We start from the raw sequence: 16,746 nt of genomic DNA, 5'->3' as shown, positions 1-16,746 counted from the left end.
GCCTCAGGCCAACACCGTTTGTAAGTTTTGTAAGCAAAGGTGGAAAAGAATAGACACCACCCAGACACTGGGCTCCTTGGAAGGTGAGAGAACGTAAGCTTGTATAACTCCAAAGAGCAGGAAACAGCATCGCTGCCACAGCCCTCACAGGCCACGCAGTGAGGCGCTGCCGTGGGTCAAAAGGAACGCAGGCCTATGGTCAAGATTCCAGTAAGGGTGCCGCTGCCCACCCAAGTCCATGTGTGAGAAGTCCTCACAATAGAGGCCACTAAGAACTGGAAGGCTCCACCCACCCACCACAGCCCACCAGTAGGTGGCCTGGGCCTCCCTCTTTGGCTATCATGGAGCCCCCTATTCATGGCCCTGCCGGCCTGTGGCCTGGGCCTCCCTCTGCAGGCAATCATGGGGTGATGGCCAGCCCCCGACCAATCACATCACACCGCCTTGGCTGGCCTGCACCAGTGGGTGTCATAGCATGGTCCCGGATGGTCGTCCGGATGGTCGTTCCGCTGTTTGGCAGTTTGGTCGATTTGCATATTACACTTTTATTATATAGGATGTTTCTCAGTCAGAATAAAGAAATAATGAACATAGGTATTTACTAGAAAAGGTTAGAGAAAGGAAGGCCAGACCTGTGGAGTTCTGGTAAACTAAGCCCTTTCAAGGAAAGCATGGTGGCCTGTGACCCTAAGAGGGGCAGAGAAGTGAGGGGAAGGGAGCAGACGCTTTACATCAGCTGGACCTGAGTCAGATGCAGGTTCGTCACTTTCATCAATGACTCCAACCTGGCACATTGCTGGTCTCACCAGAGCCTTTCCGTCCTCTCTAAAAATGGCACAGCTACACCTACCACGCGTGGGATTGTTGAAAGGACTAAGTTAAATTTATGTTTATAAAGTGCTCAGCATGACGCACAGAACCTAGAAAGGACTCAATGAATGGCAGATAATACGTCCCAAGAAAGTTAAAAACTCAAATTTTTACAGAAATAGGGAAAAACAATCTTAAAATTCATATAGAACTACAGAGGATCCCAAAGGGCCAAAACAAGTTTGAGAAAGAAAAACAAATTTGGAGGCCTCATGCTTCCTAATTTTAAAATATATTAGTACAAAGCTACAGTAATCAAAACAATATGGTACTGCCCTGGACGGTGAGGCTCAGCAGGCTGGCATCATCTCGTGCACCCAAAGATTGCTGGTTTGATTCCAGTACATCCTCCTGCCCGCTACTAGGGGCCTACAGGAGGCAGCTGATAGATGTTCCTCTCTCCCTCTCTAAAATCAACCAAAACTTTAAAAAAATAACAACAACAATATGGTACTGGCATAAAGAGAGATATATACACTAATGAAACAAAATAGACAGCCCATAAATAAACCCATGCTTATACAGTTAACTGATCTTCAGCAAGGGTGCCAGGAATAAACAATAGGGAAAAGACAGTCTCGTCAACAAATGGTTTTGGGGAAATGAGCTATCCACACGCAGAAGAGCATGACCTCTGAAGATAGCTGCTCTGAGTTTGAAGGCTTGCCTACCAGCAAGTTAGTGAACCTCTCTGTGCCTTAATTCCCTCACCTATAAAATGGGAATAATAATAGTACCTTCTTCCTAAGACTGTTGGGAGATTTAAATAAGGTGCTTAGAATAGCTTCTGACACATAGTATTCATTTCATTACTACTAATTATCAGCGGGACCTGAGGAAAGCTACTTAACCTCTTTGAGACTCAATTTCCTCTGTTGCAAGAGGGAGACAAGCCCTAACTTGTTGTGTTATTGGGACAAAGTGAATGATATAGCTAATGGGAAGGCCTCCGCTCACTTCTGGGCCAGAGAAGTCAGACAAGTCCAGTAACCAACAGAGCAAGCCTGTTTCCAAGAGGTAAGGGAGAAAGGGTCTCAACAGAGAGTACCAGGGAGGGGACAGCAAAGGGGGGAACCCCTCCCTCAGGATGGGTGGGTCCTTGGCATAACCACCCCAAAGCCCACACCTTCTCTCCTCTATCACCCCGTCTAGAGTCATGAGCTGGCGTTCTCACTACCACGGAGAACATTTATCACCTCATGTTTAACCTTCTGATTCTGTTACTATACTTCCTCTAGATCAGTGGTTCTCAACCTTCCTAATGCCGCGACCCTTTAATACAGTTCCTCATGTTGTGGTGACCCTCAATTTCATTATTACAAATTGAACATAATTAAAGCATAGTGATTAATCACAAAAACAATACATAATTATATATGTGTTTTCCGATGGTCTTAGGTGACCCCTGTGAAAGGGTCGTTCGACCCCCAAAGGGGGTCGCGACCCACAGGTTGAGAACCGCTGCTCTAGATCATGCACTTTATCCAGATCTTAGAATAATCTACCCAAATATAGTCATTGACATACCACCGAATGAATTAAAAGTGAGTGCACATTTCTTTGCCCATTTACTCCATGGTGAGGTGGGCAGAGCAGCATTCCCTGCTCTACAACCTGGAGACCCCAATTCACTCTGACCAGCTGCCACTGCTCTGGCCCAGGGAGCTTGTCCCACACGGCTCACTGCGGCCTTTTTTCAGTGGTTAATTCTATGCCCCTCTGGGAGATGTGCAGATTTGTCCTCTATAACAACATTAATGCCTTTTGAAAACATTTATAATGATACTAAAAGTACACTATGATTAGGGTAAATGTCAATAAAAATTTGTAAGTGTATCTCTACTGAGAATTTTTGACAGAAGTTTATGAGGGAAAAGTTCACATAATCAAATGAAAATGACAGAATAAAATTCTAAATGCATGCTAGGAAACAGCAATGATTAGTCAGTTGGCCTATTTCAGAGAAAGCTCGGAAGAGCAAGCAGCCAGTTGACTTCTAACACTTTGAATGATGTAATTTAAGAAACACCTTCTCCTAAAGCCCTTAACTTTCCTATCAGCCAAACAGTCTACCAGTTGAACTGGGCCACAGACTTCAATTATCTGCTGATTAGATATCAGACTGGAAATTAACTGAGAAAGACTAGTAATGACGTGGTAGCATCCTTGCTGACATTCCTTGTCCTTTCCCTCTGTTAGATATTCATGGATTTTGCATATGTAGACAGTTGCATACATTTAATGGGCAAGATCCATTGGTCCTGTGATAGTGTATTCTACCCAACCACTGGCCCCTCTCATCCCTGTCCAGGTCACATTCCCCACTGTTCACTATAGGCAGGAGAAAGACAGATACACAAAACCGTGTATACAGATGTAAAATGCACTCAGGAAGCTCATAATCTAGGGGAGCAGAGATTCAGTAGGGGCTAATCCCCCACTCTCCCCAGGGACATCTCCCAATATCTGGTGGTACTTGTGGTAACAGGACTGAGGGGTGCTACTGACATGTAGAGAGCAGAGGCCAGAGATGTTGCTACACATGCTATAATGCACAGGACAGCCCCACAACAAAGAATTACCCAGCCCACCGGCAGTGGTGCCAAGGCTGAGAGGCCCTTATCTAAAGGGTAAGATGAGACATACAATCCTACATAATAAAGCGGTAATATGCAAATTGCCATCACACCCTCACACAAGATGGCCGCCCCCATGTGGTCTCAAGATGGCCAGCAGGGGAGGGCAGTTGGGGGCAACCAGGCCTGTAAGGGAGGGCATTTTGTGGGTGACCAGGCCAGCAGGGGAGGACAGTTGGGGGCAACCAGGCCTGCAGGGGAGGGCAGTTGGGGGCAACTAGGCCTGCAGGGGAGGGCAGTTGGGGGCGACCAGGCAGGCAGGGGAGAAGTTAGGTGTCAATCAGGCCGACAGGGGAGCGTTTAGGGGGCGATCAGGCTGGCAGGCAGACAAGTGGTTAGGAGCCAACAGTCCCAGATTGTGATAGAGCTGTCCAACTGCCGGTTTAGGCCCGATCCCTGGCAGTCAGATATCCCTTGAGGGGTCCCAGATTGGAGAGGGTGCAGACGGGGCTGAGGGACACCCCCTCCCCCCACTTCCTCCCATGCATGAATTTTGTGCACTGGGCCTCTAGTGAAGTATAAACAGAGTTGAGTATGGCATGGGCTCTAACAGAGACAAAAGTTAAGTGTGATCAGATAGACAACATTTAGACAGGTGGATAAAATTCAGTGTTAGGAAGGGAATAGGGAAAATGGCACTCTAATAATATGTTGGTGAGCATGTAAATTGATACAACTTTTTGGGAGGGAAATTTGTATCAAAAGCTTTAAAAATATAGTATTTCTATCTTTGCTTCCTTTTCATCCCCAGCTCTTCCTTTGCCTTCTCTTTCCTTCCCCAGAACTGAGGGATAAGCCTGTGGTTGAGAATGAAACACAATGGGAAGGAGTTTGGAGAACTGCGCACAGGCTTGGGCAACTTGGTTGGGAAGCCACACAGAGCAGCGAGCTGGAGGGACTGGAGGCTGATAATGAAGCTGCAAAGACACATGGCTGGCAGGCCAGGCAGCGAAGGACAAGAGGCAGTGGGTGGGGAGGTGGACACGGAGGAGACAGGATGGCCTCTGTGGTTGAGGAATGGGCTACTTTGAGCAAATAAGTAGAAATATTAAAGATAATGGGGTCAAGTTTCTAACTGCCAGAGCAGATATGTACAAAGATATGAAGGGGAGTCCTGGCCAGTGTGGTTTGTTTGGTGGGGTGTCATCCTGTGCACTGAAAGGCTGCTGTTTTGATTCCCGGTCAGGGCACATGCCTGGGTTTCGGGCTAGATCACCAGTAGTGGGCGTGCAGGAAGCAGCTGATCCATGTTTTGCTCTCATGTCAATGTTTCTGGCTCTCTCTCCCTCTCCCTTTCTCTAAATATATATATATATTTTAAAGATATAAAGGGGAAAGAATAGAAAGATCCCTGGGTGGTGGATTGGAATTGGAGGTATTAGTATGAATGATTTTAATACAGGGGCCTAATGTAGAAAAATTTATAAATGTGTCTGTTTATATTTCCTAGCTCTGTTCTCTAAAAAACCTAAAGCAATGACACCTCAGTAACAATGGGCACATCAACCTTCCAAATCTTGGTTTCTAAATACCATTCTCTCCCAAAAGGGAGGAATAACTAACCCAGAGAAAGTACAAGATGAGCCTGGAATATCATGTAGTGCCAGGAACTGTTTAAATGCTCAGTGAATGATAGGGATGTCAAAAGGCCAGCCCAAAGGGACTCCCACGGGCCAAACTGAGGATCATGTGAGCATAAAAAGAAATAGTAACAGATTTCAACTTATTGCTTACAAAGGAAATCCATGAATACTTCCTAATATAAATTAATAAGCAAATGAGGGAGGAAAAAAGTTCTCCCTTACAGTAGAATGTCAACTAATAAATATGAGTGATAGAAATAAAGCATCACTATTTGGCAGCTTTAATAGAGGTGGCTGACTCAGGCAGAAGTCATTAATATGATAAGGCTGGGGGTGGAGATTTAATGAGGAATAGGCTATTAGCATAACCTTAGAATACTTCCCCACAAACACCAACACATTTCAAAGGGGAAAATGATAAATTTAAGGTGAGAAGATCTGGCAGACACCCACATAGCCGGCCAGGTGACCGAGGCCAATATTCCAGTGGTGCGACAGGCTGACATTTTATACCACCTAATTTATGCGCTAAGAAGAGCAGAATACGTATTTCTGCCAAGAACACAAGACCTGAGTCTGGTTCTGAAGAAATACCTGCTAGATGCAGGCTGAGTCATCCTGCAGAATATATGATCTACAAGGACTTGAGGCACAGGGAAAGTCCGAGAAACTATTCCAGGAGAGACATGGCAAATTGAATATGGATCAGACAGGAAAAAAAGACATGTGGGGGACAACTGCTGAAATATGAATGGGCTCTGTGGATTGGATGGTAGTGTTGTACCAATTCAATTTCCTGATTTGCTAGTACAATGGTTAATTTTATGTGTCAATTTGACTGGATTAAGGGATGCCCAGGTAAAACATTATCTGGGTGTGTCTGAGGGTGTGTCTGGAAGAGATTAGTAGACTGAATAAAGAAGATCGACTTCATCTATATGGGTGGGCCTCAGGTGACACACGGAGGGCCTGAATAGGACAAAAAGGTAGAAGGGCAAATTTGCCCTGTGGCTTGAGCTGGGCGTATATTTTCTCCTGCCCTTGGACATCAGTACTCCTGGCCTCGGGCCTTCGTTCTCCAGTTTGTAGACTGTGAGACTTGCAGATTGTGGGACTTCTTGGCCTTTGTGAGCTCAGGAATCAATTTCTATAGTAAATCTACCCCCCCCCCCACCCGCTTTCTCTCTCCCTCTGAACCTTGTGTTTGGATTTCTAGCTCTCCTTGGCGAGTGAAAGACTCCGACCGACTCCACAGGCCATTGACTCACCTAGCCTTGGTTCATCTTGGGGCAGCTCCAGAATCTCTGTAGAGGAGGGGCTTTGGGGCAGTCTCAGTCAAAGGAGACCCGAGGCATGTTTATTTGGGCAAACTGGTATAGCTTATGGAGGGGCCAAAGTGCCCTCCAACCCAAGGGCTACCACCCACCAAGCCAGCCCTTGAAGATACCACTGAATTGGCGCATGGCCTAGTGAAGGCCAGGGCTAGTGAAACTGCAGCCCCGTGTCCCGGGGAACAGTGAAGACTTGGGCCTAGCTGATGAGTGTCGGGGGGAGCCTGAGAGGTGGGTTGGCGCTGATAAATACCCTTTGGAAGGGGTGAGGGAGGCTAACCTGGCTACTGGGCGGGCTGTTTTCCAGAGTGACACCCAGCCTGGCCCTAAGGCTCACTCTGCAAAGCACTAAACTGACTCAGTCTGGCCCAGCCTGAGGTATCTGAATGATTCACATCCGAGAAGAGGCAAGGTCCATGGGGCCCGGACAGTGTCAGGATCACAGGCGAGGAGTTCAAGGCAGGAGGCAGGTAGGACAGGAGGCTAGGGGCCAGGTGCTCCAGAGGCCAGGCCAGGGGAGGAAGAGGAATAAGGAGAAGGACATCAGCCTGGGGCGCGAAGAGGAGGTGGGTACAACTCAGAAAGTCAGAAGCTTCCTCTCACTGGCTACTGCTCACCTGGCTTCCCACAGACAGCAACACGTATCTTTCAGATGGAATGAAATAATTAGATTAATTGTTTGCGAGAGGAGAATGCTTGAGTCAGTTTAGTGCAGGGGTGGGCAAACTTTTTGACTCGAGGGCCACAGTGGGTTCTTAAACTGGACCGGAGGGCCGGAACAAAAGCATGGATGGAGTGTTTGTGTGAACTAATATAAGTTCAAAGTAAACATCATTACATAAAAGGGTACGGTCTTTTTTTTTCAATAGTTTTATTCATTTCAAACGGGCCGGATCTGGCCCGCGGGCCGTAGTTTGCCCACGGCTGGTTTAGTGCCTTGCAGCGTGAACCTTAGAGACCCAAGTTAGCAAGAAGGCACAGGGCAGTGAGGACGGCGTGGGGCGTCCCATCTCGATGTCGGATGAATGCCATCACGCTCTCCTCTGACACTGGCTGGGTGCTCTTTGATTTTGTTCATTAAGAACCGAGACGGGCAGCCAGTACAGGTAATTGTAAGAGGGAAATAAAGCCTTTCTGACACTTTGTCCTGTGTCTTCGATTTGCACAGTATTAGATATTCTCAGTCCTGAAATTTATCTTCCTCTTGTATTCCCCACAGAGCAGTTTCTCAACCTTTGGCACGATTTCATCTTTGATGTCTCATTCCACATCAGAGGCCAGGAGAGAGGGGTGCGGAGGGACTGCAGCCCTGCCCACTTAGCACACCCACACGGACATCCTGCCACCCCCTACAGCCTGCCAGGGGTGTCCCACATCTGGAGGTCCACCTCTTCAATCCCAATGTTTAATTCCAATGTATCCTCACAGGGTACAAAACTCTTTCACATACATGACTTATTGGGCCTCAACAACCACCCATGCAGCTGGGTAAAAAGGAATGATCATCCCCATTATGTAAATGAAAAAACGAATTCAAGGATGACAAGCGATTTATTCAAGATCACAGGAACTCACAAAAGTGGGGCTGGGGTTAGAACCCAGACTCCTGTACTCTAACTCCCCTCTAACCAGCACTGTAAAACCACAAACTCTCAGGGCTTCTGCAGACACCTCTGCCATCTACAGCAGGGCTAAGTTCCAGGGGCCTCCTCCCCATACATACAGACTCCAGTACGAAGGACAAAGGATCAGCGAGGCCAGAGAGAAAGCGTCTCAGTACCTGCAGGAGGGATGACGGAGGGGGGGGGGGGAGAGCGCGGGCGGGGAGGCAGGGAGAGGAAGGGAGGGGGGACACAAAAGGACCAGAGCCAGGAATGGGGGGAGCAAGTGAGCAAAGTGCTCGAAACTTCTCAAGGATCCACCTTTGCCAGAAAAAGGTAGGGTTGCACCCATGTTTCCAGAAATATCAATACTTTAATGTTCATCCATCTAGAAGGAAAAGAAGGCAGCCGACATCTAAGGAGCACTTCCTGTGTATCAGGTACCCTGCGAAGTGCTTTTCTCTGTGAATCTCGGGAGGTGGATGTCATCTTCGTTTTTCCAGGCAAGGAAATGAAGGCTTAGAGAGGCATAGCCATGTAGCCCAGGTCCCAAAGCCCGGCCTGGAACAAAGGCTGGTCTGACTGCAAAGCCCTTCTCTTCCCTTCACACCACATTCAAAATGCCCTGGGCCTGGGCTCTGCCATGTAGAAGCTTGCAATCAGCCTTAACCACCCTGGTGGATATAATCACAAGCCAGAAAGCATTCTGAACTAATGTACACTCCCAGGAGAATGGCTAATAGGTTATCTGAGCCATTGTAATCCCCACTGGAATTACAGTGATTCCCCCTTGCTCCAGCCCAAAGAAGTAAGAGGTTGGGCTTAAGTTGTGGTGGATTTCTGCTCTTCAGCAGGAAGATGGAAAACCTGGGAGAAACCCAGCCAGCCCTAGGCATGTGGACATGACTTTGAGAGTGTGTGCCTTGGTTGTGCCTGGCTACAATGCTGTGTGCACACTTGTTCCTGTGAGCGTGGGTGTTCTGGGAAAATGAGAATGAACATGTTGTAGACTTTCGAACAGGTTCTGATGAACGTACATGGAAAATGATCACGTGGTTTAGTGTTCTCATTTCAGTCTTCATTCATAGAAAACATACACAGATCTGTTCTATCCAACATCTTGTAAAACAGCCAGATACCTAAAAGAGACCTGATCTGATAGCTGATTTATGCATTTGTCAGAATTAAAAAAGAGGATGTGTCATTTGTAGTTAAAGTTACAAAGTTCTAAAGACAAAATAAAATAAAATAAATCAAGAAAAAAGTGTGCCTAAATGATCTATTTTTCTAGTTATATGGTAGTGACAATCAAATTAAGTTATGTCCAGGTGGTTAGATGTCCAGATATTGGGACATGACACTGGGTCCCAGACTCAAGGCACAAAAGACAACTCCAGACGGTTATCTCAAATACATCAGCCTCACTGGCAGGGTTTGCTTGCTGTTGTTTTTTTTTGTTTTGTTTTGTTTTGGTTTTTTAAGAATAACCCAGTTTGTTTAGACAAGCATGGTGTTAGCAGAGCCAAGGCTGTGTGTTTCTAACTGTATCACTTCTGTGGGCGTGGAGGAGGGGCGGTGAGGAAAATTCTACTCACTGGATGGACCACACAAAAGTGGATCCAGCCCTAACTGGTTTGGTTCAGTGGATGGAGCGTCAGCCTGCGGACTGAAGGGTCCCGGGTTCGATTCTGGTCAAGGGCATGTACCTTGGTTGTGGGCACATCCCCAGTGGGGTGTGCAGGAGGCAGCTGATTGATGTTTCTCTCTCATCGATGTTTCTAACTCTCTATCCCTCTCCCTTCCTCTCTGTAAAAAATCAATAAAATATATTTTAAAAAAAAAAGTGGATCCAATGTCTCATGGGAAGCAGGCGAAGCAACTACTGATAGACACTTCACTGGGAAACCTTAGCAATACAAGAGCTTATGCATTAATGAAATGTGGTGCGTGCATGGGGTAACAGCCTACTTACAAAGGAATCATCTGTCTGTGGCCAACATTCACTTTATCCTCCAATTTATACAAACAAGTAGGAACCGTGAGCTGCTAGGTGGCCCTTAACTTCTAAAGCAACATTCCAAGACCAGGTATTATTCTGGGTGGCAAAGGACTAAGGAGGCAAACGTGTTGCTATGACAACAACAAATTACGGGTGTGTGTGGGGGTGGGGGGCATTTCGTGGAAATTATTCGCTTAAAAGTTGACCTACAAATGGTCTGGGGAACCGTTTTAATGATTACCTTATTCAATTCAATTGTTTCCATTATTCACTGTCACTCCTCGAATTTCATGCTTGAGAAATTTCTAAACAATTTTGGGTATTCGCAGCTTGCTGAGGAAAAGCAATAAAGTAACACTGCTACAGAACAAAGCCTGTTTGTCCGCCACCGGGACCTTCCCTTACAGAGCACAAACTCCTAACAGTGTTACTAGTTAATAATAAGTATTTCCCGAGTGTTTAGATGACTCGCCTGGTTCGAGCTGTTCCCTGACACACCATTGTACGGGGAGTAACTGGAGGCTGAAGAATGTTATATCCCCGGGCCCCGCGGGAGAACCAAGGCGCCAAGACCGAGTTTGGAGAAGCAGCACCTGCGCAAGCGGAGCCCTGCGCCCAGCCCACAGCCCGCGGCCAGAGCGAAGCCACCGGCGCTGGCATTCCGACGGCTGGTTACTCCTCGGAAAAAAGGGCGAACGGGCCGGTGAGCCTCACGCCGCCAGGAGGGTCCTGACCCCGGTGCCTGCAGTGGATCTGGGTCCCGAGCTGGCAGTCCCGTAAAGCTGGCCCCGGCGGAGGCCCCCCGCAAGCCGGCCTCCCCACGCCCGCCCCAGAGCCCTCCCGCGCCCGGCGCCCCACTCACCGCTCACGCTCGCCCGCGCCGCCAAGCCCGGGAGCGGGGGGCCCCTGCGGCTGCCGCATGCCCTCGGGCCGTGCGCGACGGGGCGGCCGGGCGCTGGCCTTCCGCCGGGCGCGAGGAGCAGCGGAGGACACGGTGGTGGCGGCGGCGCGCTTCTTTGCCAACTGCGGCTGCGACGCGTCCCGAGCCCAAGGAAAGTTTGGCGGAGCGAGGGGTGGCGCCCAGGGGGCGGAGGGGCCTCGTCCCCGCCCTGCCCCGCCCTGCCCGCCCCAGGAGCCCGACCGTTCCCACGGGAGAGCGCCCCCCACCGGCGAGGCACGGATCGGGTTCTAATGCAGATGCTCTGCTGCCTGGAACTGGTCCCCAAGAAGGCGGCCAGCCTGGAGGAGAAGGAGCCAGAGGACCGCTACCATCCGCAGGGCTTACGGAGCCATACCTCGGAGTTCCTAGTTCAGTGCTTTCTCTCTGTCCCTCGGATCTGTTTGAAGAGGCTGCGGGCAAGTGCAGCCACACCCACCCGCCCCCACCTTCTGTGGGAAGCAGGCTCACTGTCAGAGGAACACTTGTTCTAAAACTCGAACCCGAGGGTGCAGGCAGCCCCAGAGACCAAGGATGGTCACGTATATCTGGTTTGGGGGCCTTTCCTAGGCACCGTGCGATTGAAACAGGACATTAAAAAAAAGATTTAAAGTTATGAGAGAGGCTTCTTGGCCTCCTGGGGTAAATAGTCCTGGATACGTTGTTCTTGAGAGATGAAATCTAAAGCCTCCACTGACCCACCTTTGCTAAAGAAGAAAGATGCAAAGTAAAACAATGTCATGAAGCATTTGTTCTTTCTGAACTCTGAAAAGTAAAATAAAATCACAGACATGCTAAAAGTTGGGCGTTCCTGGTGACCTCACAGAAGGGAAATACTAATGCGAGGCCCTTCTTATCCATGCTTCAAAACACTGTGCAACCCTGAGTGCTCAGGGCACTGCCTGTACCCCCTGGCCATTCATTCATTCATTCATTCATTCATTCATTCTTCATTCCACTTCTGTATCCAACTAGGTCCCATATTCCAAGAAACAACCTGTCCCCTACCACCAAAGAAATTCTGCTCTCTCTGAAGATCATGTCTTAATAATGTTTTATTCCTTATACAGTGGACCTCATCCCAAAGGCCATGACAGTCTGGTGTGCCTCAAACCTTCCCCGCGATGTGGCTAAATTTTGACCAACATGTACAAATCATTGTTGCCTCGCCTGAGTGTTCAGAAAAGTACTGTGGTGTCTTACAGATGAACTGTGTACCAAGGACTACAACTTGCAAAGCTAGTACTAAAGAAAGATCTGTTCACCAGAACAAGCAAAAACCCTGCAGATGACATATGAGAAGGAGGTCAGGGGAGTGAACAGCTCAACAAATAGCACAATGCTGAAGGGCAACCTGGTGAACCCCAAAATTCCCCCACCGCCAGCAAGCACTTAGCAAACGCTTGACTCAGCAAATGCGCAGCATGTCCAGTAAGTTGTTGCAGGCTGAACTGGGGCCTGTAAACACCAGGTAGAGACTACTTTTGCTGGAAAAATGTGTTCCAAGTTCCAAACAACTCATTAGCAAAGGCAGTTTGGAAACACATTATTGTCACTTGGAACTTCCTGAACCTGAGCATTGCAAAGTGGAACAGGGAGTTGGTAAAGCCAGACGGGATTGCCTTTCACGTCTGAATCCTAAACAGAGGAGAGAGGAGAAGGGAATACGGTGAGCTGTGCTGCAAAAAGACAAACGTTTTAGCTAGATTTTTTTAAAAAAAAAAAACAAATGTGGTTTATAGCTGAGCAGAAGGCAAAGAATAGAAGCCGAAGGAAGAGGGCAGGGAAGAACACCCAGCTTACATATAGAAAGACCTACACACAAGGACAGGAGAAAAGGGACAAGATGCAAAGGATAGTACAAATAAAGGTGTTGCCCCAAATCCTAGTTTTTAGAAAGAAGCTCGAGGATTAAACCACCAGAACCTTCTTTAAGTCCTTGTTGGGTCTGTGGTGTCTCTACCAGAATGTTTTTCTTAGTAAAACAAGTTAAAATCAATATAAAAAATGGCAAACACAAAGTCTGAGGGTATACTTTGCCTTAAAGATCACTGGCTGGAAAGTCATTCAGAACTTGTTCATTTGCGGGCCAGCCCCCTGTATAATGCTGTGTTTTGTGTTCCTGGAGGCGCGGAGATTTATAACATTGTTTCTGGAAGGGGAAAGGGGGCATTCCACAGTGCTCGATGGAAGAGTTGTGATGGCCTTGGAGACCCTGTGTCGGCCAGCATTGCACTTGGCAGGGAATAAATGCTGCAAAATAAATAAACAAATTAAATTAAAAATAAGACTGCCTCCTGCCCAGTGAGGAGCGCTGTAGGACTCAGGCAAGCTTCTTCCTTTCTGGATTTATGGAAAGAGGCCATGTTCCTCTGCCCCCCAGTTTGGCTTGGGCCTCTGATCACAGGGACAGGAATTCATAGGGTTTGCATTCTTAACTTTGGGAAATGACTGAACTGAAATATCTCTACTCAAATGTAACAAAACTGTTATATTTTGTTAATCTGTACTAATTAGCAATTAGGATGCCTACAGAATAATGTGAGAAAGCGGAAAGGCAGTTATTAAGCAAGGGATATAACTGGTACCTGAAATAACAGTTAGCTAGGACAGCAATTTTCAACCGTTGTGCTGCAAGAATTTTTTTAAAAATATATATATATTTTTTATTGATTTCAGAGAGGAAGGGAGAGGGAGAGAGAGAGATAGAAACATCAATGATGACAGAGAATCATTGATTGGCTGCTTCCTGCTTGCCCCACACTGGGGATCGAGCCCGAAACCCAGGCAGGTGCCCTGACCAGGAATTGAACCATGACCTCCTAGTTCATAGGTCAACGTTCAACCACTGAGCCATCCCTGCAGGCCGGGCACCACAAAGATTTGTAAAACATGCAATAACTGAGTATTTAATCAGGGGCACTGGTCCTTTTCCTTAGATTGTCAAGTGAAAAAATGGCAATAGCCAACACAACAATAGTCCTCTGGTGTGAATGATTTCAAAGTTATATCTATTGTGTGTGTTTTCAGATCAGCAAAAAATATATTTTTTGGTGTGCAGCAGAATTTTAATAATTAGTTTATGTGTGCCATGAAATGAAAAAGGTTGAAAAGCGCTGAGCTAGAAGATTCTGAGGGAAGACTGAGCAAAAGGTTAACCACAGAAATCAAAGAAAAGGAGATGGCAGGAAGCCAGGTGATGGCCTGTAGAGTGTCTTTCAATTGCCTGTAACTTCAAGTGGGAAGCAATAGGAAGCCACAGAAAGAGTCAACAAATACCAAAAAATCAAAGATCAAAATCAACTTAATTTCATTTAAATTGAACAAACCATCTCATATGACATGCATGAATCTTGCAAAAATACTTCTTAGATATTCATCCCATCACTACTTAATTTATGCACATTTTTGTGCTTGAAAAAAGAGTGGCCAATGTTGAGAATAAAAGTCATGGTGGATCTCTTATTCTATGAGATATGAAAATTTATTATAAAGCCATAATGACTAGGGTGCCCCAGGGCCCAGATTTGTGCCTGTCATCCACTTGCAAAAGCATCCTAGTTTGGTTGACAAATTATATAGTGAATTTAATTAATAATTAAAACAATATGATAGTGGGTGCAAAAACTAGAGAGAAAAACATCTGACCAGAATAGCTATCCCATATACAGATTCTGGTAAGTATAAAAATGTTTATATTTAAAGAAGTTGGCATCTTAAATCAGTAAGAAAGGGAGGCTTATTCAGTCCAGTGTATTTACTTTTGTGGAGAAATAAGGTTAGATTCTTACTAAAGTGATTTTCATATCAGTAAAAAGTTAATTTCTTAAAAGAGAGAAAGAACCATAAAAAAATTCAAAAAAAAATAAAGGTTGCTATTTATTTGATTTGAGGTTTGGGGTGGATGTTTTTAAGCAAAGGAAGAAAATATTAATTTCTTGGCTGTGTGCAAATTAGATACTTCTGCACATAATAAAAATAATCCTGTAAGTTTAAATTTAAAAATAAAAGTAAAAGCTAGGGGAGAAAACTATTTGGAGCATATAATCGGTAAAGGTGAATACCTGTCCTCCATTACTTACTGAGATGCATGTAGAGAACTCTTAATGCGTCTTTGTTAATCTCAATGTTTAAAGATTAACATTGAAACAGAAAAATAAGTCAAGTACATGAAGAATGAGTAAAAGAAGAAATACAAATGACCAAACGTATATAAAAATGAATGTCAACAAGTGTAAAGTAGTAAAACAAATATAAATTAACATGAGATACTACTTGTCACCTATCAAATTGGTAAAGGTTTTTGATTATAGAAATTCCCCAGATTGACAAAGGTTTAAAGGAAATAGGTAACTTCATGTGGTGCTGCTGGGAATATACATGGGTAAAAGTTTTTTGGTGGGCAATTTGCAGTATAGCAGCTTTCATTCATGCTTAGAAGTACTTTTTTTCATGTGCTAATAGCTCTAAGTTTTGTTTTTATTTAAATATATTTTATTGATTTTTTTACAGAGAGGAATAGAGAGTTAGGAACATGGATCAACTGCCTCCTGCTCACACACACACACACACACACACACACACACACACACACACCGGGGATGTGCCCGCAACCAAGGTACATGCCCTTGACCAGAATTGAACGTGGGACCCTTCAGTCCACAGGCTGACACTCTATCCACTGAGCCAAACCAGTCAGGGCTAATATCTCTAAGTTGAGATGAGGTTTATGATCACTGTCAGACAGGCAGCAGTTGTGATTTAGTTGTCATTGCCTGCCCATACATACCAATAGTTAAAGAATGGATATCGGCTTTTGGAAGAAAATCCTGGAGCAAAGCAATAGAGCACTTAAAAAACAAAACAAAACAAAACAAAACAAAAAAAACTGCATCCAAATGCTCTGATGGAATTCAGGTCAAGGACTGCACAGAGCCAAAAAGTGAGTCCAAAAAAAGGAGAAAGTTTAGGAACAAATACCATAGTCACCCATTTTGCTTCTCTTTTATGGGTATACAAAAATAAAATATAAGCTGATTGTATGTTTAAATAAGTCCAAAAAAGCTCTTTCAATTATTATAAAGTAAAAGGTATATGAGATAAGATAGCATTATGTTTAATTGGCATCATTTTCTTTCTTTGTGTTACATAAAATATTGGGATACCTTACAATTTATGAGATCTTGGGCATAATGTACTATGCTAAATCAAGCACCTTAAAAATGATCCTACCATTTGACTCAGTAAGTTCACTAGCCTGAAGATGCCATTGAAGGCACACAAAGGTTTTAATACAAATATCAATATTTCAGTATTATTTATACAATTGACATATTAAAAACAACCTGTAAGTATAACCTAAAAATCCAATAGGAAATTGATCTAATAAATCATTATGCATCTATAGGACTGAATATTATACAGCCTTAAAAATCATGCTTCAGCCCTAGCCGGTTTGGCTCAGTGGATAGAGCGATTGGCCTGTGGACTAAAGGGTCCCGGGTTCAATTCCAGTCAAGGGCATGTACCTCAGTTGCAGGCTTGATCCCTGGCCCTGGTCAGGGCATGTGCAGGAGGCAGCCAATCGATATGTCTCTCTCACATTGATGTTTCTCTCTTTCTGTCTCTCCCCTTCCCACCCTTTCTAAAAATCAATGGGAAAAATATCCTCAGGTGAGGATTAACAAAAAATAAACAAACAAACAAAAAATCATGTCTTCAAAGGATATATAATGACAGGGACATACTCATCATTTCATATTAAATTTTTATATAAAGTAGAATTCAAA

This window comes from Myotis nattereri (assembly GCF_964212035.1).
Source record: "Myotis nattereri genome assembly, chromosome: 3".
NCBI lineage: Eukaryota > Metazoa > Chordata > Mammalia > Chiroptera > Vespertilionidae > Myotis > Myotis nattereri.
The sequence above is the reverse complement of the archived record's forward strand: the minus strand, read 5'-3'. Positions refer to the sequence as shown.